Source organism: Canis lupus, chromosome 11, assembly GCF_003254725.2.
Source record: "Canis lupus dingo isolate Sandy chromosome 11, ASM325472v2, whole genome shotgun sequence".
NCBI lineage: Eukaryota > Metazoa > Chordata > Mammalia > Carnivora > Canidae > Canis > Canis lupus.
The window spans coordinates 22940157-22962077 of record NC_064253.1 but is presented as its reverse complement, the minus strand read 5'-3'; the positions used below and the strand labels follow the sequence as shown (position 1 = coordinate 22962077).

The 21921-nt window shown below is 47.8% G+C and overlaps 1 protein-coding gene across 4 annotated transcripts in view; it reads right to left on the bottom strand.

Moving 5' to 3' along the window:
• The window catches only part of LOC112650348 (uncharacterized), a 165118-nt gene that overhangs the window by 121799 nt on the left and 21398 nt on the right, over positions 1-21921 (bottom strand). Inside the window, exon 1 of one of the 4 annotated variants that reach the window (XR_007400957.1) lies at positions 8035-8278. The exons of the other annotated variants lie outside the window; for them this stretch is intronic. The gene's annotated coding sequence lies outside the window, so the exon portion shown is untranslated. Of the gene's footprint in view, positions 1-8034; positions 8279-21921 lie in introns of those variants that run through there. 4 annotated transcript variants of the gene reach the window in all.

Below are 21921 nucleotides of genomic sequence, written 5' to 3'. Positions count from 1 at the left end.
CAGCCTCTCACAGGTCCAAAAAACAGCCAGCAGAGTTCTGATGAGGTCCCCACCAGATCCCTGCAAGGACAGTAAGCGGCCAAAGTTGTAACTGGAGACCATGGTAACCAAAGCCATAAATGACTTAGCCACTTCAGGATGGGTGGCCCTAGCCAGTGGTCAGAACTTCTCCAGGCCACTCCCTCCCTGCTCCTCCAAGCCAGCCCTTTGCTCTCCAGTCTCTTCTTCTGTAGTTGGGTTTGTGACTTCCCACTTCTGTGACCAACTCTGTGAGGCCAGGGGAGGGGTATTTTGTTCATTCATCCAGTCAGCCAGCCAGTCAACAGACACTTGAGTGCCTACTATATGCCAGGCACCATGTTTGGTGCTGGAATATGACACTGAACACACGGTCCCTTCAGGAAAAGACATCTCAGACAAAGATTCCAGGTAAGGAGCACAGAAGTAGGGGCTACAAAGGTGTAGGAGTGAGTGGAAGGTTAGTCAGGGAGATGACCTATGGACATGACTTTGTGCAGAACTTTGAGAAGAGAAGAGGTGTGCCTTCCCATCTGGCCACTGGAGCTGGGTGCCAGGTGCACCTCCTCAAAGGGCCAGTGCACCACCGTCCCTAAGCTGAAGGGTTGTCAAATCAACAAACTAACATCTGTAGGGCTTAGATACTCGATAGCAGTGAAGGCAAGGGCAACCGTGCCCATATAGAGTAGGAAGCCACGTTACTCAATTCCCCAAGCTGTTCCACTTGGAATGTCCTGGCCATCAACAACCAGGCACCAGAGCATAAAGGCCCTGAAATGCCTCATCTACCTTATTATTTTAGCCTGCTTTTAATCAACCAAAGACCACACCCAAAGATACAGTTCCTAGCATGAGAAGCTATAATATAATGAGGTCAACAGATGTAGCCTTGACAACTCTAATACAGCACAAGTGCTGACTGTTATATTGAGCCCCAAGAGGAGTATGTAGAAATACAAATGGATTCCTTCTTCGATATGCTATGGCATGGACAAACAGGAACAGACTCCTCTTCCCAAAGTCACTGCCATGTATGGACTTCCCCAAAGTTGCCTGGAGAGGCAGCCCCATCCTGGGCAAGTCTGTGAATGCTGGAAGCCAGAACTGAGGCTGTGCCTACTGACTTCTAGCTCCTTGCACAGAGTTAGCCCAAAAGTGGCAAGAAGGAATATTATCTGGGTAAAATTAATGAGAGTATGAATGCCAGGAGGAAGGGATGACAAGCAACTTATCGGGCTGCTCTGTGCTCTTTACAACTAGAATGGCAAGAGCACAATTAATACCAGCAATATTGACTGTGTCTTCCCAGCCTCAGTTTCCCCAGCAGCCTATCCTGCCTCCAGCTGCTCTGGACCTTCAGGGGTGATAAATGGCAAAGGTACCTGCGACCCGGACCCAGCACAATAGCAACCCTATCTGTGCATGGTGAAGAAGAAGAAAGGAGAGCAATAAGTGGCTTAATTATAGCAAATCCCCAGAAACTCCCCACCAGAAGGGGGACACCCTTACTAACCATCAGGTCTAGGAGTCCCATCAGTCAGGTAGCCCAGGAAGGATGTGTACAGACATATAATCATAATGGTCCCCAAAATGAGAAGTAAGCATGATCGTCCAGGTGGAAGCCCTCCTGGCCATCACTGTCCAAGAAGGATCTTCCCAAGTTCACCGTCCCTTTGGAACCATGGCTCTAGGAGCTAAATTAATAGTAATGGTTATAACATCTCCACCACATCTTCTCCTTCTCTCTGCCCAAGGCCTCATGAGAAGATAGCTTTGCCTTGAGGGCACTGCTGCTCCATGGCACTCGTAGGGAAGCTACTCCTTCCTTTTGCATTGGCAAGTGGCTCCAAGCTGTCCTCACTCCCTGGAGCTGCTTCCAGCTCACACTCCTCTGCCAGCACCCGAAGCTCCTATCTGAAGCTTTGTGGTCTGGTCCTCCTCTCCCTGCAGTGGTCATCTACCATCCACTTCCTTCACACCCCCTCACTCACTGCAGACCTGTGCGTGGGCCAACTGACCTCCCCCTAGCCCATCCGGGTGACCTCAGGCTCTGGGGAATGCCGTCAGTGCTTGACCTCCTTGTTGCCAGTGGACCTTGCCCACACCCTAGCCTAGGTACTCACATCCAGAGTCATACCCTGCACCCTGTCATCCCCCAGACTCACTCCATCTTCCAGATGACCAACTCAGACACCCCACCTATTGACCACAGCCTCCAGGCCCCCAGCCTTCAGGACACTTCATCTTCCTGGGAAGCCCTGACCCTGGAGCCACCCCTGACCTGGACTCTACCACAGAGCCCCACTGCTGAGTCTCCACAGCCTCACATGAGGTGCCTGTGATCCTGACACAGTCCTCTATGTCAAAACTCCATACAGTAGCTCTTTTCATTCTCTCAGACCTCCTCACATCACTACCCCCTTCTTCCCAGCTGCAGATTCATCCTCGCATCATAAAGAATCCCATATTTCATTCAGCAGTTACTGATTCAATATCCCAAATGTGTGTGGCTTACTATAGGCATTGGTGCTATAGCAGTGAACACCACAGATACAAATCCTTATCCTAGCAGCTTACAGCCAACTGGGGGGAATCAAACAACTAAAAAGATGAACAAAGCAAATAGTATGTGACAAGTGCTAAGGGAAAGTATTAAAAGTGAGGACAGAAACTTACAGACAGGTGTGCCCCTCATGCCTGCCACCAGGGCATGAGGCCTCCTCAGGGCCATCTTGCCCCCAATCTCTGTGGCCCTTCCTAGCTCAAGGCTAGTTCTACCCCTGGGCTCTGGGTCCCTCTCTCCCCACTGCTGGGGGGTATGGGTCTCTTCCATCAGCCCTGCCTCTTGCCAGTCTCCCAATCTCCCTTTCCCTCTGTCTCCTTCCCTCAAACATGCTTAGTTCCTGCTCACTCATCAGGAAACCAAAGAAGACACAACTCTCCTTCCATCTATTTCTCCATCTTCTCCCAACCTAGTGCCGTCTCTCCTCCCACCAAAGCGAAAGCAACACTGGAATGAACACTTACTTGTCTTTGAGGTCTGCATGTCAAAGGAACAGCTCTTTCATTAATAACTCAGGGAAACCAGAAGCACATGGCCGGCTCAGTCGGTTAAGTGTCTGACACTTAATTTCAACTCAGGTCATGATCTCAGGATCATGAGATTGAGAGCTGTGTCAGGCTCTGTATGAGGCATGGAGGCTGCTTGGGATTTTCTCTCCCTCTCACCCTACTCTCCCTCCCCCTCCCCATACTTGCACATGCTCTCTCTCTCAAATAAATAAATCTTCAAAAAAAAAAAAAAAACACAACAAAAAACTCAGGAAAGCTCAAATACTGCTGACAAGACAATCACTGAGAAAAGGCTAGACCAGGAGGTAGAAGTGTTCAGAAGGGTGGGACCACACTCAGTGCAGGTCACTAGCCAGCAGGAAGAACACAGTGGGCATCCCCCACTGAGAAGGACCAGCTCTGTGGAGGGCCCACTAAGTCCCCTATTCCACATGCCTTCCCCACTCACCCACCTACAGTGGGCCCTGTGGCACCTCCCAGTCTTTTCCTTTGGCACTGAATTTGCCGCTTTATCTCTTATTGTCACTGGGACTTGTCCTCCCCCCTACGCAGGCTGTACATCCCCAGAGGACAGACCTTGACTTTGACTTCACCTAGAGGTACATGACTGGCAGCCCTACCAGAGCCCAGGGAGAATGGTGCCTGAGGCCATTGCTGAACTGCTCAAAAGATGACTGGAGAAGCCACCCAGATGGAGCAAAGGTCAGGGAAGAGGTTTCTTAATTGACTTTGAGTCAGTGAAAGACTGGGGAGATGATGATGGTAGATGAAGATGAGAAAGTTCTTGGAGATCCCTGGTTGGCTCAGTGGTTTAGCGCCTGCCTTCAGCCCAGGGTGCCATCCTGGAGTCCTGGGGTTGGGTCCCACGTCGGGCTCCCTACATGGAGCCTGCTTCTCCCTCTGCCTGTGTCTCTGCCTCTCTTTCTCTCTCTCTCTTTCTCTCTCATGAATAAATAAAATCTTTAAAAAGAACAAAAAAAAGATGAGAAAGTTCTTGTCTTGTAACTGATCAACCCTCTTTCATGGTGGAGGACCTAATATGTTTGATGTTAAAAGAGCAGAGGAGCTCTGCAGAGGGGAAGGAATGGGGAACACATATTGAATACCAGAGAGGATGTCACTAGGAGGCAGCCTTGAGAGAGTCCTGAGGGGTGATCCAGAAATCCCAGGGGCAGAGGCAGGAAAAGCATTCCAGACAAGGGAACAAAGAGTACAGAAGCTTGCATAAGTGAGAGTACATGGTGTATTTGCACAGCCACAGGGGCTGGAAGGCTGAGCCAAGTGTGGTAGGGGCAAAGGAATCCAGGAGGCCCTAAGATTAGATGTCCCAGGGCCAGGCCCTGAGCATGGCCACCTGGAGGCCAGGAGCCACTCAGGAACTCAAAATAGGTGAGAGGGTGGAAAGATTTATGTTTAAGAAAGCTGTGCAAGGCTGTCAGGCAGACAATGGCCTGGAAGGCAAGTCTGGAATCCAGGAGGCCACAGAGAAGGCAGTCACATTGTCCAGCTCAGAGACTGTGATGAAGACTTGGCAAAGGACTGTGGCAATGGGTGAAGGGACATGTATGACACGTAGGTGCCTTACAAGGCTTGGTGGCTGGTTGGGGCAAGAAGGTCAGCAGTGAGGGGGAAGAATAAGCCAGAGTGGTCCAAGTTCTTGGCATAGACAAATATGGCGGAAGATGGTGTGATGACACCATGAAATGAGACGCTACGTCACAGAAAACCTCTCTGTAAGGGAGGCCCCAAAAGAGGAAGGTGAACCTTAGCACTGTTTATTAGGCACCAATCCAGGCTGCCTAAGAAGGCCAGGAAAATAATGATAATGATATCAACAGTAATAATAATAACATCAAATATTTTGAGCACTTGCATTAATACTAATGAGCACTTTGTACTGGATTCTGGGGATTGGTTCTCTCAACCTCCATTCCATTCTCCTAGCTGGGAGGTTGGAAAGCTAAACACATTTCTCAGACTCCTGTGGCTAAGGTCTAGGATGTGAACTAGATTCCATCAGACAGATACACTCACACCAGATCTGGAAAGCAGAAGTAAGGTGAAGGCCATCCTCCCATGTCCTTCAGCTATTACTAGTGGCAAGCAGGGTCCTGGAGATGTGGGGTTTCTTGGAGGCAGGTTCCAGGGTTCCTTCTGCAGCTTCCCAGGTACTAAGAGCTGAGTGTGGTGACACCTGAAGCAGCAGTGGCTTCCTGGTACCTGGATCCCAGCAGCAAGCATAAGTCCTGAGCTCTGAACTCCAGTGTCAGGGGCAGTGCAGAGGCAGGCAGCCCCACCCTGGAAGATCAGTTCTGAACTATCCTGGGAATCCTTCTAGGGGCTCATCAGTGACCTGCTCTTCCAGTCCTCCCAATAGAGTTGCAGGACCTCATTCCCTATATTCAATCTCCCCTTGCTCCAGGTCAGCCCTGATAGGTTACACAAGGCAGTGTGCTGGGCTTTGACATGCATTAGCCTCTCATGACAGACCTACTATTAGCTTTTTTTTCAAAAGAGGACTGAGTCATAGAGATATAAGCAATTCACAATAGGTCACACAGCTAGTAAGGGCCAGAGCCAGATTTCAGCCCACTGCCATGTGCATCTCCAACCCCTACACTACAGGGATTATAGGGGAGCAGACTGTTACACTACCTCCCAGAAGATGCCCTGTGAACATGTCTTTTCCAGCCTCCATTATGCTGGGGGAGGGGCAGAACAGCAGGAGAGAGAAGGGGAAGCTCACTGGATGGGCACTCTTTAAAAATGATGGCGGGATAAGGGAGGACACTCTGGTGGGTCAACCTGATTAAAAGTGGGGCATAAAGCTCTGCTTGCTTAGCAACTGACACCAGCAAGAAAATCCTGACAACCACTCACTCCCCAGCAATTTCACAAGTTAGCTTGTTGGGTCATTTCATTCCCCACATCTGCAAAGTCTGGCCTAGTAGGGCCAAAAAAGAGACCACTTGGATAGTGAAGTGAGGGAAAGAGAATCAAAGTATTTGATTTTGAGGGCTACAGAGGCTGACCTGTTAGGCCAAAACTAAGGCTCGTCATATGCTTTCCCTCTGGACAGGGACAAAGGACACAGCTTTGCAGATGAGCTCTTGCTAATCCTTTTCTTCCCCTGAGAGATTTTTCCTTGGCTGCTTAGCCCATCAGTGAAGTCATGTGTCTCTGTGCATAAGTCTAACAACTATAATTTGCAGAGAGTTAATTACCTTCATACTTTGATCTGGTGAAGTTTCATCTCTATGGTTACCGGCTGAGTATAAACAGTTATCACTTGTCTCTTTTACATAAAATATTCTTGGAAAATACCCCTAGGGCTCCAATCATGGAAATCAAGTATACAGAATGTTCAGAGAACCTTTTAAGATTTTTTTTTATACAAAATGTCTCTACACACAAAAATAGATAAAATTGGGTAACCATATGGCTATAAATAATAATCCAAGAATTGTTGCAGTTTGCTTTTTCAGCCCTAACCTGCAATGAGCACATCAGATCTCCTAAGGGAGGCAGGTCTGGTGAGGGTAAGGGCTTGGCTGAGTGACAGGTGGGGGTTGCCCAGGAAACAGTGTCCAGCGCCTGACAATGTTCACTCTTGGGGGATCAAGGTTGGAGGTGACTGATGTTCAGAGGATCATTCATGTAAGTGATCATTCAGCCCTTGTGCTTAGTGATTTTGCCTGTCTGGGGCCTTATGTTGAACAGCCCATGTAAATAGATGCGACTGTGTTGAATGAAAGAATAAATGAATGATGAAAGCTAACATTTATGCAGAGTGTACTCTGTGCCAATCATTGTTATGTACTTTACCAGTATTTCATGTAGTCCTCACCACAGCACTAGGAGCTAGATATAATTGTCATTATGCCAAATTTATAGATGAGGAAACAGAGGCTAAGAGAGGTCATGTAGCTAAAAAGAGGTAGAAGCAGGATATATGCCCCAGTCTGTCTCAGTCTAAAGACCCTGTCCTTTCTACCCTCTCCTCTGCTGCCAACATATAACAGGCCCACAAATGTCATGACTACCCAACAAAACTGAAATTTTCAAGGTGAAGAGCACAACAGCTTTCCTAATTTTCTAGGAGGGAGCTCCCTAGATGGGTGACCCTGATGGGAAGATGCTCCTGACCACCAGAAGCATTCAACCATTGGAATCCATGGTCAACCATGTATATCTATTGGTATCTCTAGGTCCCTAATCAGTGGTATCTGTGTCCCTGGTCAATAGTGTCCATCCACTGGTAGCTCCATGTTTCTGGTCAGCACTGTCCATCCAGCGGTAGCCTTCCCATTCAGTGTAGAACTGCTAGTGATTCTGATCTCCAGGATCCATGTGGTTGAGCAGGGTTTCCATGTCACACAACTCCAGATGGCATAGAATGGAAATAGAGCCCAGAAGATATAGGCAATACCCAGCCCTGCCCATCCAATCATCTCCAAATGAAAGAGGTGACAGGGACTATACAGGGTGGACCTGAGTGAGGGAATGAGAGGATCCACCAGAATGGCACTGCCTAAAGATGGAGGACTCCATTTGTCTCACCAGAGACTGTTTGAAAGTGGGGCCTGAGTCACTGCAGCTATGATCAGACTTCAAAGTCATGTGTATAACATCTCTCAGCCCCAAAATCTGGGTACAAGATCAGACCAATATATAAAACAGGGACAGAATATTTGGAGTGAGGACTACCTATCAAAGCCCTGGGTGCCATATTCCCACAGAAATGGGCCATTGTGATGACTTTAGCTCATCAGTAAGTCCCTCAAGATGCTATCCTCCATCTGTTTCTTGGAAGAAACCCTTGGAACTTTGTCTATTGTGCCAGAAATTGCAGATGCTGCTTAATTAAGTACAAATGCTTCCCTAGACCCATCAAAGCCCCTTTTCATTTTCTGTTCTGGATGGGATTAGAAATAACATACATACCTGTTGTGTGTTGACTTGAGGTTAGCACACATAGGTTGTGATGGAGGTTGATACTTAGTCACAGCACAGGAAGCCAGCTGATGTTCCACCACAGGAACAAAGCAATCAGGCTCACTGGTTGACAAGGCTCTCACTAAGGGCCCACTGTGTGCTTGACCCTGTGTATTCCAAGATGGAGACATCCTGGCTTCTGCCCCAGGAATGGAGGACAGTGAGAACTACATCAGCTGTGACCAGAAAAGGAGGGAACTAGAGGATAAGAGGAGGAAGAAAAAGAGACCATCAGAACTGGGTGAAGTGTCTCTTCCTGTAGAGCAGAGTTGAGAGCCTAGTTGGCAGCACTCTGAGCCCTTGGAGCTGAGCACTCACCTGGAGACCTACTAAGTTCTGTGGGGGGATGGTCCCTGGCTGGTCCTGGAGTTTCAGGACCTTGGGCAATGGACCAAGTGATGGTCCATTGCCTCCATCTCTTTCAGGAGGAGAATGTTTACACCAGGTCTCTCCCTCCCACCCTAACCCCACTGTGCTCTCTCGGAGTATTCTGCTACAGGTACTGGCGGTTTTGCTACTTTCAGAATTTCTAGAAACCCAAAACATCTACCCTTAACTCTCCAGTACCTGTGTGGGAACCAACTCCTCCCCAAACTCCCAGTGCCCTCATTCTACCTTCCTGCTTCCCAGGCCCATGGCTAGACCATTTCAGGGCACATTATGTGTTGTCTCTCTCACACACTCACTCACATACAGTCACAACAACCCAGATACTCACACTCATACACACTCACAACCCACATACACTCATGCACTCACTCTCATACACAAAGATCCTCTCACTTGTACACACTTACAATCCACACACTCTCTCACACTCATATATGCTCACACACTCAAGGCACACCCATAAACACTTGCATACGCTCACTCACATATGCTCACCCTCATACACGCTCACTCACTCCATCATTCCCTGCTTGCCTTTCTCTTCTTCTCACAGCATATCACACCCTGCAGCTTCCCTCTCCACGGCCCATCCCTTTCCCATTACTGTTTCTCAAGTTCCACTTCCATGTCCGTTTCTTCCCATGTCTCATTCCTCTGGCCTTTCTGGCTGAGCCCCTAACACACCCCTGTCTAGGATGTGGTGTGGACATCCATGACAGATCCATTCTGGAGTCACCATGCCTCAGCATGGATTTGATGAGACTTACTTACTACATACCAGGACAGGACAAAGTCAAAGGTATTTAGGATTGAAAGAGTATTCCTAGAGCCACAGACAATGTCTGTTCCTGGTCGCCTAGGCTTAGCTACATAACCCTTAATGAGACCCCACCACAGGTCTAAAGGGCTGGGCCTTAGTTTCTGCTGTAACACAAGCAGGCCTGGGTGGTTTCCAGGCACTCTACATTTTGTAAGTCCCTCATCCCAGAAGATTCCCCTGGCCCTAAAAAGTAGGGCAGGGTTGACCAGGGGTGGTCAACCATCTTGGTTTAGGTTTAACCATCACAGAGCCTGACATGGGGATATGAGTGTGAGTGGCTTCTTTAGAAATAGTCCCAGGAAGCAAGAAAAAGGGAGCAGGAGTGAGACAGGAGGAGAAAAGTCACTGTAAGGTGTGCTATCAAGGTCACAAATACAGGTAATAGGGGCTCCATTCTGCCAGGGTCTCTGAAAATGTAGGCAATGCCCCGCAGAACTATCCCCTTGAAAGGCAGAACCAAGTATTGGTCCACCAGCTCCCACTTCCCATTGGCTGGGATTTGCCCTCAGAGGCATTAAGTGGCCACTTACTCCTCCATGTTTCTAGGATGTCGTGGTATAAAGGCAACAAGAGCTCCTATATAGGCTTGGAGAAGGCTCTGGGGAAGAAAGCAATAGGATGTGTGGAACACTTGAGACAGGGCAGGGACAGGTGAGTTGGAACTGCCCAACACAGCTGCCACTGAAATAAGAGGCAGGCCGAGGGAGGCAGCTACGACAGGCATGTGGGCCTTAGTCACCTTCCATTCCACAGAAGGACCACCTCAAGAATACTGACATGCCAGGTAGTATGCTAGGCATCAGGCAAACATCTGAGAACAACCCCACTCCTGAGCAGAAGCAGTCCTGTCTCTGCTCTGGGCCTCAGTTTCTCTATCCCCCAAAGGGGGATCAGAATACTTGCCTTACAGTAGGCACAAAAATGGATGCAGGGCAGTGTATGAGTCTCCAATGCTCTGCACTTATATCATTGCCAGGTGAGGCCATGCCTTTGTCCAGAAAAGTACAGTCTAACAGCAAAATTACAGGTACCTTATAGGCAGGGAACAACTCTGGAGACAAGGCAGTCCTTGTCTCCCAGACATTGTGGAGGCTCCCCTCCTCGAGTTGGGGGAGGGGTGCAGGATAAAACCTGTGGAGGGGGCCAGGGCCTTGGAATTGAGATGTAAGCTCATTGCCCAGGTCTGCCCAAAAGCTGGGTGACTTCATTTATTTTGACAATGGGGAGTGGGCTCCATATTGGGCTTGGGTGATAATGTGAAGAGACAGTATCTGTGAAGAACCAGTACACAAGAACTAGCACATAGCAGGCCTGCAACAAATGCCCTCTGCTGGCTGCCCCAACCTGAGGGCCAGAGAATGTCTGAATCTGCAGAGTTCCCCCCCAAACCAGGCTAATGTCTTTCCTGCAAAGCTTCCCACCCTCCTTCACAGGATGGAAGAGTGTGGGGGCCCCAGCGCAGGTGCTGGGGTGGGGGTGGGGTGGGCCAGCAGCAGCCCTGGAAGTGCTCAAGCTTTACAGTCCCACGGCAGGGGCTGTGTTCCCCTCCACTAGCTCAGACCCTGGGCCCTCCAAGAAGCCCTGAGCTTAAGGGAACCAGGTGCCTTCATTAAAAAAAAAAAAAAAAAAAAAAATTCTACAAATAAAGGGTGACTTTGTAAGGGGAGTGTGCTACATTCTTGGGGGCTCCCAGCAGTTTTACAGACCCAGACACAGAGCAAAGGCATTCAGGGATAGAGAACAGTTCCTACACCCACTAGGCTGGCAGGGGCCCAGGCCATAGGCAGGGATGGAACAGAGCAGGAAAGGCCCCTCCTCCAGCTCTTCACTGGTCTCCAATGGCAGACTTCCAGGCTGGCCCTACTGCAGATGTGAGGGAAGAAAGGGTGAGAGGTCCAGCTCAATGAAAGTCAGGTTCATGCAGCTCTTCTGTGTTAGGGGCCTTGAATCTCAGGGATAGCCTTTCCTTAAACGCACTTTGTCTTGCTTGTGGATATGGAATGGGTACATACAAGCCCTGGGTGAGAACACCCTTAAATCCCTCCTCTCCAGGCACTCCCAAAAAAAATGCAGTCCCTCTCAGGTCTCACTAAACATATTTGGGCAAGAACCAAATGCCCATGGGGACCTGGGTGGTTCAGTTGGTTAAGTGTCTGCCTTCAGCTCAGCCCATGATCTCAGGATTCTAGGATCCAGCCTTGCGTCAAGCTCTCTGCTCAACAGGGACTCTGCCTCTCCCTCTCCTTCTCTACTCTCTCTCTCTCAAATGAATAAAATCTTAATTAAAAAAACAAACAAATGTCACTAGTAGTGAACAGAAACCAAATTTTGATAAACTAACATTTCAGTACCTTGGTCCTTTAGCATATTGACTTTTAGAGGATTGACCTGGGGCCCCTAACAGACCAAACCCATTGCCTGGCAGATGGAAGAGGTCATCCCAAAGCTCTACCATAAATTCCTGTCCTGCTGTATGGCATTTGTCACCCCAGTGGCCTGCCAGGAACGTGGGCACAGTAACACGAGCTCACTTTTTCTGGTACTATAGGAGCATGTGGCTGAGTGAAATGGGGGAGCCAGCCCAAAGGGCTCTCCAACCTCCGACAGGTATGAACTAGAGAAACTTCTGGAGAACCCAAAATCAAACCATAAGCTGGAAATTTGTTTATATATCAGAAAGTCTGTATTTTACCCCAGGGTCCTTTTAAGCCTCCCTAGACCATTTAACATAGGGATTAAATGGAGCAACGAGAGGAGTCATAAAATAATGTGTACCAAAGAAAGACAAGTATACATGGATCATACAGTATAACTGTAATTTTGCGAAAGTCGAGAAGTTGTAATCAACTTACTGGAAAATTCAATTTGCTTAGGTCTGTTTGATGCCATTGCAACACTCATTTCTTTTTAAAAAAAAAAATATATATGCAACCACCTCCCCCCACAACAATATAATACAGCTTTCTTATCCTGAAATAGTACAGGAGCAACTGAAAAGAAGAAAATTTACCATGGAACCATCCACCCTGCCAAGAGCCAGTCCTGCTGTCCCATGCATTCTTCCACACAGCCCCCATCTACCTCTTCATGGAACCAGCGACTCCCTGACTCACCACAGGCTTTCTGCTCTTCAGTACCTATAGCTCTCCCTTCCCTCCCCCTTTTCTACCTGAGGGAATACTTCTCATCCTTCAAGGTTCGCTTCAAGCCTACCTGCTCCACAAGACCTCCCCTGGCCCCCTCGCTGGAGGGGCTACCAGTAGCCACTCTCTGAAATCCCGGAATTCATGTCTGGAACCCATTTAAAGAAATCTTCCCAGACTGCTGGCCTTTGGTCCCCTCTACCACAGACACATCACAAAGCTGCCCGCATCTTTGCAGCCTGTGCTCCCTGGCAAAGATGCGGTGCTCAGCAAGGGTTCACCTTGATGTTTTCAAAGGACTACGCACATCAGAATAAAATGAATCTTCCATCTTAAGCCAAGGAGGGCCACTTAGGCAAACATACTTTTCACCCCAATCCAAGGGGATTTCCACATGTGTTACTCTTTTCCTCCACAGGATAAACAAAGTTAGTCTTTTCGTGGTATTTCAAATATACTATTAAAGAACTACTTCAAATGTTGTCTTCAAAGACAAAAATTCAGGGAAAGCTTATAAATACTTTTGTTAGTACAGCTGAAGAAGCAGCAACAAGAAAGGTAACTCTTCAGTCTAGGCCTCTCCCCTCTGAAGCTGAACCTCCCAGCCACCAACAGGGGCAAGCCTGCCCTCTTTCCGTGGCCTGAACCACCTCGCCCTCTAGCCCACCTCCTCCCTCCATCCCCTCTCCCTGCCTGCCCCCCACTACTGCCTGTCCCTCACCTGCTTCCTTTTAACCCCTTCCCTCCTGTCCGCCCCCACAACAGCTCACCCTCCCTCCTGCCTGCCCCCATCTGCACATCCTTCCTCCCACCTACCCCCCACCTTCCCTCCACCTGGCCCTCCTACCTGCACACCCTCCCTCCCACCGGCCCCTCACCCCTCCCTCCGCTCCTGTCTGCCCCCCCTGCATACCCCCTCTCCTGCCTGCCCCCTCCCGCCTGCTCCTCTCCAGCATCCACATCTGGTTTCCCTTCCTCACAAGTTTCACAATGGACAGATTCTGCACTTCAAGGATTTATGGGTCCTGCTGCCCCTCCTTGCTTTTGATATGATTCCATTATGTGCTTAAAATCTAGGCTGTGCTCTTGGCTCCAGGGAGCTGTTTATGACAATTCTTTTACAGCCCTAAATCATTCACCGTTAGGAACCTGGTCCTGTTCAGAAGCAATGACTAGTTGCTAAGACAGAAACGTACAATGTATCTCAAACAGTTGGTTGAAAAGTTTTCTTCATACAAGATTAATTAAGGCTAATGTTCACCTGGCAGGTAAATCCTCTGAGCAATGCCTTTGACCTGGTCGTCTTACACATGGCTGAGACACTGATTTAGAAGCAAATTAGAAACATCCCCACTCCAAACCCAATCATTTCCTCCTTCTGCTGTGCTCCTTTCTCTGGGTGCTAGAGACTCTTTGATAGAAAGCTTGGTAGAAAGAAATACCAGCACTGCAAATGCCTACCTCTCCTTAACAAAGGGGACTGAACCATCTTTCATTTTCCATCTCTCCATTACATTTTTTCAGGAGAAGACAAAGAATTTGGGGAATAAGAAGACAAAGTGTTTATTCCCTGCCCTTGGCCAATGCTTCTCTTGCCTCCCAACTCCCTCTTTGTCACTCCTCCTTCACCAACACCCAGAAGGGTCTTCCCAACAAGTAAAACCTGATCACTGGATCCTAACACTTTTGGGCCTCAAGGGGTCCTTATCACTTAGGTGGTGAAGCCCAAGGCCATGGGCAGTATGGCCCTCATTCACAGATCCAGCCTTCCCGGCCAACCCCACCCCCCTACCCCCACCAGATCCCTGCCCTACCTTCACAGTGGTCTACTGACTAGTTCCCCCCAGACCTCCCCCTTTCCTGAGCACTTACTTAAGCTGTTGCCTCCACCAGGAATGTCCTGCTTGATGCCTGCCTTTTCAGACTGCCTCCTCCTCCCCCGCTGGAGCCTAATGCCCAGAGCTCACAAGTGTGCCTATCCTTCTCCTCCCCAGCCCTGCACAAGGCAGATCTGAGGGGGCTCCCATGTCTGTGTCTGAGACCACCATTTGAAGGAGGCTGGCAGAAACCACATTACAGCCTCTGATGCTAAATGTAGGGTGGCCATTTAAAATACAGGAACTTCAGTTAACTTTTATTATTTTTTTAACTTTGTTTTTTATTTAAATTCAATTAATTAACATATAGTGTATTATTAGTTTCAGAGGTAGAGGTCAGTGATTCATCACTTGCATAGAACACTCAGTGGCTGGTTACGTCCCTTGCCCTCCTTAATGCCTGTCACCCATCCTCCCACTACCCTCCCCTCCAGCAACTCTCCATTTGTTTCCTATGGCTAAGAGGCTCTTATGGTTTGTCCCCCTGTCTGATTTTGTCTTATTTTATTTTTCCCTCCCTTCCCCTAAGGCTCCTCTGTCTTGTTTCTTACACTCCACATATAAATTCCACACAAACAAAGAATAAATTTTTAGTGTAAGTGTGTCCCCACACATTGCCTGGGCATCGTGTATTTGTGTGTGCCAAATCTGGCAACCCTAACTGAATGGGAGCTCTGGGACACCCTCCAGGGGCAGGAGCTGAAGATCACATGCCAGCAGCACCGGTCAAGGGAAGCAGTGGGGAGACCTGGGCAAAAAGATAGGCTATGTTGCCCTGCTCTTTCCTCCTGGGGGGCTGGCATATGGCTGTTCTGAGCACAGTTCTGTAGCCACACTACTTGGAGGTAAAGATCAGCTCTGCCACCAGCTAGTTATGTTGGGCGAGTTACTTACCTTATCTTTGTCCTTGTGCCATTTTACAGATGGGGGTCACCCATCCTAGGTGTTTATGATGACTGAATAAATAAATATTTGTATAGCACTCAGAACAATCCTTGACACAAAGTAAGTGTTATATAAGTCTTTCACAAATACAAAGCAAAAGGAATTAGTCAAGCAAACCCAGAGATAAGGGGGGGGGGGGTAGCTGAGGAGATTTTAAAAATAATAGTAAAATACAACAAGAACAGACATCTGTGGAGCACTTGCTATGTGATAAGACATTGCGTTGTGGGCATGCTTGTCCTGTATTAGCTTATTTAATCCCCACCATAGCCCTACTGTTATTTTTACTATCTTCTTTTTACAGATGAGGAAGCAGAGGCACAGAGAGGCAGCCTATGATAGACAACGATTCTAAACCAAGAAGTCTGACTCTAACTCACTAGACTGTATGGTAGGTAAACTGTGATCCATATTAATTCATTCATCACTCATTCATTCATTCATTCACTCATTAAGCACTTGCTGTATGCTAGGCCCTGGGTTCCTGCCAGGACACTGGAGTCAACAAGAACATCCTCTGAAGCTCCTGGACTGATGGGGAAGATCTTGAAGGAGTCTTTGCAGGTATGAGTGGTACTAAAGAGAAAATGGGTCTATAGACCACACAGACTGAGACAGAAAGAGGAAGAGGAAGGGAAAGGGGCAGATGTGCATGATCACAGAAGGCCTCCCTGTTAAATGATATCTTTGCAGAGTAAGAAGGTAAAGTAGCAACCAGCCTGGCCAAGGGGCAGGGGAGAAGCCTTCAGATGAACAGGTAGCCATCAAAGGAACTTGAGCTGGCAGTTTTCAAGGAACTGAAAAATAGAGAGTGTGGCTGGAGAAGGTGGGGACACCCCTGCAGTACAGGCCAGTGAGGGACAGAGGCCAGGACCCTGCTGTGAGTGTGAACCAGGACTGGCAGCAGAAGGAGGCAGAGCAACGCTAGGCAGGTAGGGCCTACATGAGCTGTGCTGCGGAAAGTATAGACAGCTATGATGACAAGGTCTAGATCCTCATCAGAGGGCTCACCTTCAGCACCAAGAACTCTCTGTGCTGCTTCTGTGGTGCCAACTGCAGGATAGGAGTGTCTACCACCCTACAAAGAAAGTGGGATTAAGGTGACCCAGGCCTCACTGTTTCAACTGAATGGTCTTGAGTTCCTTTTATAATAAGAACATCCTAATAAACCAGAAAGCAAGGAGAAAACCTTTTACAAATGCCCAAAGCCCTGCTACTCAAAGAGAATGATGTTTGTATCTCTTACTTTGCCATGCTTTATATAGCGGTTGCTGTCTTACATACTTGCAATCATGGTGTTTACACGACCTTGTGTTGTCTCTCCTCACTGCATAAGTATTTCCTCCATGAAATTCCACAGATTCTGTAATCAGGAGTCTTCATACCAGTATAATATTTCATTCAGGGCCTTCACTGTTTACTTAACCAACATCCCATTGTTGGACATTTAGTTAACTCCTTATTTGCACATGGGATTTCTCCCTTATCAACTGTTTAAATAGATCTGAAGTGTATTAATAGGGTGAAGCAGCTTATTTCAAACAGTCTGGATAGATACTATAAATATAACTTCCCCAAATCTTGTACCAATTTATAAGTCCACCAGTGATACCTAAGTGATGTTTCTGCCCTTTCCCATTGTCCGCTTCAGATATTACTCTTTAAAATAAATATTCATCATCAGGTAAGATCCAAACCAAGATGCCATGATACTACAGCATTAATGTGGGTTTCCTTGATTGCTAATGAAGACGCACATTCTTTCATGAGTTGGTTAATAATTGCTTTTCTTTCTGTTTTCCCCCTGAATTGCCCTTCGATGTCCTTTGCTCATTTGTTTGTTAGGGCCTCCTTTGAAAATATCTTTGCTTGGGTTCTTGATATAGTAAAGATGCTTGTCTGCAGTGAGGTGGTGTTGAATAAATAAGTGGCAAGATAAATACTAACAGTGAGTCTGTTATCTTTACTGCAAGCATCCTGTTGCATGTTTGGGGGAACACACTAGCATCCTCAGTTACCCTCCTGAGTGGCAGAGCCACTCTACTCCTCAAGGCTGCCTGAAGCCTAATTAGACACTGTTTGGCTACCCCCTTGCACTACTTCTTCTAGGCTTAATTGCTCAGGCTCCCTAAACATTCTAAGAATAAAGAATGAAACCCAACAGTTGTCCTGAGGAAACCTCAGCCTACATCCTTCTCTCCTCCAGAGTAAGGTCCTGGGGAGAGGGTCAGTATGCAGAACTGTGCTGAAGGAAAGCCAGCAAAGAGGAGGCCATTGGCTGCCCAGGGTCCCACAGATTGTGGGTGACAGAGAAAGGCACACAGACCTCCACCATGGGGAAGTGCTGTTTCTTGGCTCCCTGGGCAGGAAACCAGCCTTGACCAGTCAAGATCCACCGGCTCAGCAGACCTATGAGGTGGTAGCCAGATACCTGCAGGGTTTCCTTGAAAACCACACTCCTACTCATTCACCTTCTCCTCCTCCTCCTAGCAAACACTTTTCTGAAACAAATGCACTGGGAAGAACTGGCTTTCCTGGGAACATGGTCTTGCCAGTGGCCACATTCACCCACCCCCAACACACTCTCTCTGTCTCTCTCTCTCTCTCTCCCCCTCTCTCCCCTCCCCTATTCCCTTCTCTTTCTCGCATGCCCTTTCCCTCTCTCACCTAATCTTGTAGTCTACATAGACTGGTTTCAGCACTGCTCTATCAAAGACACCTGGTCTTTTGCCTGAAACACACTTTTATTTATCAAAAATGTGGTAAATCACTGCAATTGGCACTGAGGATGAGCAAGAAAGACACAGACCCTACCTTCACAGAACCAGCAGATCAGAAGATGACCCACAATATACTCCCAAAGAAACATGCACATTGTACAGTGTGAGGTCATTGCACATACAATGTAAAAAGTAAAATAGGATAGGTTAAGGGCACAGAGAGTGACTGCAGGCACAGGGAGGAGGAGGGTGACAATGGGACTGACTACACGGAAGAAGAGGGCCACCTGCCAACACGTGGGCAGCAGCAGTTTGGGCAGAGGGGCCAGCAAGGACAAAGATCCCAAGATAGGGTCAGGCTCTGCATATCTGAGGAAGAAGACAAGGCACTCTGATGGAGCATGCCCATGGGGAGAGAGGTGGATGCTGGTCACCAGGGGACCGGCTTTGCCTCTGGGTGAGATCAGAAGCCAGTAGGCACTGAGCAGGGGTTTACCCCCAGGAGATCACCATGTGAAGAGCAAAGACTATAAGGGGGTAGGAGTGCTCTCCTCTCACTGTCACCTGGTTAACTCCTTCTCATCCTTCACACTGCAATCCAGTGGGCATTTCCTTGTGGGAAGCCACCCCCACCTCCCTACCTGGTCGGATCCCCTGGTGAGCCCCACAGCATCAGCTTCCCTTCAATACATCTAGCTCTGTAGTAATTTGATGTGCATCTCTGGTTGTCTGAGTAATGTCTGTCTTCCCCCACTAGACTCCTTGGGAACAGGTACACCCCTCCTCTGTTCACCTTATATCCCCAGCACCTTGCACAGAGTCTGGCACACAATGGGTGCTCAATCACTGTAAACAGAATGAATATGCAAATTTGTAGCATCTCTGCCAATTTTTCCACTCCCTCAAGGAGCGATTTTCTGCTTCTATTTCCTTCCATCTTTGTACCCCCCACAACTTGCTTGTACCCCTTCCACAGAAGCCAGCATGACCATAAATACCTTTAGGTACCTACACACACACACACACACACACACACACACACATACAGAGTGAGAGAGAGAGAGAGAGAGAGAGACTGTGCTCCAGAGAGCAGGATCATGTGTTTGGTCTTTCACTGCACCCCAGGGATCCCCTTCAATTAGGCAGTGCCGCTGTGCACAAAACTCCCTTACTTATATCCACCTCACCCTGCCTCATCCACCTGCCCAAAGACCCCTCCCCACCAACATGAGCTCAGTAGAGAATCTACACCCTAAAGGCAAGTCAAAGGTCAAGACATCCTCTCTCTCCCAGTTGAGCAGCATCATCCACAGACAGGCTGGCAGCAGGAAGCCCTCATCCTCTTCTATACCAGTGACCCTGGAAGAGCTCACACAAATAGGAGTGAGCTCTGCTTACAAAAACACACGGTTGTATTTGGGGGCACCTGGGTGACACATTTGTTTTTTTGTTTTTAAGATTTTATTTATTTATTCATGAGAGACACAGAGAGAGAGAAGCAGAGACACAAGCAGAGAGAGAAGCAGGCTTCATGCAGGGAGCCTGATGTGGGACTCCATCTCCGGTCTCTGGGATCACGCCCTGAGTTGAAGGCAGACGCTCAACCACTAAACCACCCAAGCGTCCCACTGGCACATTTGGCTAAGCATCTGACTCTTGGTTTTAGCTCACAACATGATCTCAGGGTCTTGAGATCCAGCCCTGCATTGGGCCCCATACTCAGTGCAGAGTCTGCTTAAGACTCTCCCTCTCCCCTTCCCCACAGCATGCATCGTGTGTATGCTCTCTTGTTCTCTCAAATAAATAAATCTTTAAAAAAAAAACACACATTGCTATATTTCGGTTTCAAAGATGAGCATACATAGACTAAAGAATACAACTAGGGATGATACTTTGGACTGTATGACTTCTGGTCTGGCCCTGGAAGTTGGGAAATTGGCCCATATTTTTAGGGCCAACCACTTTTTCCTACAAAAGCTCAGTGCCTGTGATCCCTGATGCTCTTAGATCCCACTTAACTAATAAGCACTGTTAATTAAAAAAAAAAATCTATTCCATATGCTCTGAGAAAGCTTTGTAAGGTAAGAAATTTTTTGCAGAATAAAATGCATTTTAGTTTTTGAAGAGCAACTTGTATTAAAAGCCTTAAAATAGGCATGACCCATGGCCCAGTGATTCTGAGACATGATCAATTTTTAAAGGGCTACCCCAAAATTAAGTTACAAGAATATCTGCCTCGCAGCATTGCTTCTGAGATAATATGGTGGAAAACAATTGACATGTCTAGCAGAGAGTAATTACTTAAAAGTAATTATGTCACATCTGTACAATGAAATATGCTGCATCCAAAATATGAACAATACACAGAACTTATTGAGCACTTACTCTGTGACAGGACCATATTAAAAGCTTTAAAGGTACCACCTCATTTAATTCACCCTAAGCTGTAGCTATCATTATTATTGCCATCTCACAGATTAGAAAATCAGTATCAAAAACAGTTAAGTCGGGGATCCCTGGGTGGCGCAGCGGTTTGGCGCCTGCCATTGGCCCAGGGCGTGATCCTGGAGACCCGGGATCGAATCCCACGTCGGGCTCCCGGTGCATGGAGCCTGCTTCTCCCTCTGCCTGTGTCTCTGCCTCATTCTCTCTCTCTCTCTCTGTGACTATCACAAATAAAAAAAAAAAAAATTATTTAAAAAAAAGTTAAGTCATTTGCCCCAGATCACACAGCTAGTAGTAGGATTCACGTCCAGGCAGTCTGACATAGAGACACCAAGCTCTCAGGCACAATGCTCTATGACCTCATATGATGCTATTTTTAAAAAAATATTTTATTTGTTTATTTGACAGAGAGAGAGAGCACACAAGCAGGAGAAGAGGGGCAGAAGGAGAAGCAGGCTCCCACAAAGCAGAGAGCTCAACACGGGGCTCGATCCCAGGATCCCAGGATCATGACCTAAGCTGAAGGCAGATGCTTAACCAACTGAGTCACCCAGGCACCCCTCATATAACACTATTAAAAGAGAGACTGGAGAAGCAAAACCAGTCACATGGGAGAATGCTGATGATACAATGATAGGTAAAACAAGTGGGTTATTAAACAGGACACACACACACTGGTCACATTTGTGCAAATGCATGCAAGCAAAGACAAAAGGGTTTAAAAAGATAACACTGTTAGCATCTTGGTGTAGACCTCTGAGTGGATGGAGGTGTGTTTTTTTATGTTTTCTTCTGCTTATGTTTTCTGATAGTTCTGTAACAAATGTTTTGGTTTTGTACTAAGAAAAAAACTTCAAAAGATTAAAAAGTTTTGTAATTAATGTTAATGTCAAAAATCACTCCATTGCACTCATCTGCATAAACCCAAATGTCCAGCTGTTGACATTAGTTTACATATTGATACGACTACATGCATAGGACTCAGGAAATGGCCTGAAGCCAGATCAAGTTCTACAGGCTCTTCGTGGCCAAGCATCCTCTCAAGGCAGCCAAGGTCTCAAACTAGGAAGAGACAATACACATTTTCCTACTCTGCCCCTAGCAGCCTGCCCTCCCCATCCACCCAGGACCCTCTCTGGGTATCTGTACCCCCAGAGAGTTATCAGGCTGACAGCACAGAGCTTTGCTAGCTAGAATAACCTGGCAGCTTCTGCCCTGGCTTCAGCTCTGGCCTGGGAGCCAAGCCCAGGGACCCTTGGAGCCCGAGACACACCATCCCCTGTCGCTGGGTCTAAGAAGGAAGCACCTCACCAAGTGCCTGAGGGAGGCAGGACAGCCCAGAGACTGGAGCCCCAGTTCTGCACCCATAGACACCAGGGCCCCTCCTGGCCTAACCACCGGCTTCCTGGCCACATGATCTCAAGCAAGTTATTTCTTCTGAGTCTGTTTCCACGATCATCAAATAAAGAATTAAAACACCAACTTGGGGGATCCCT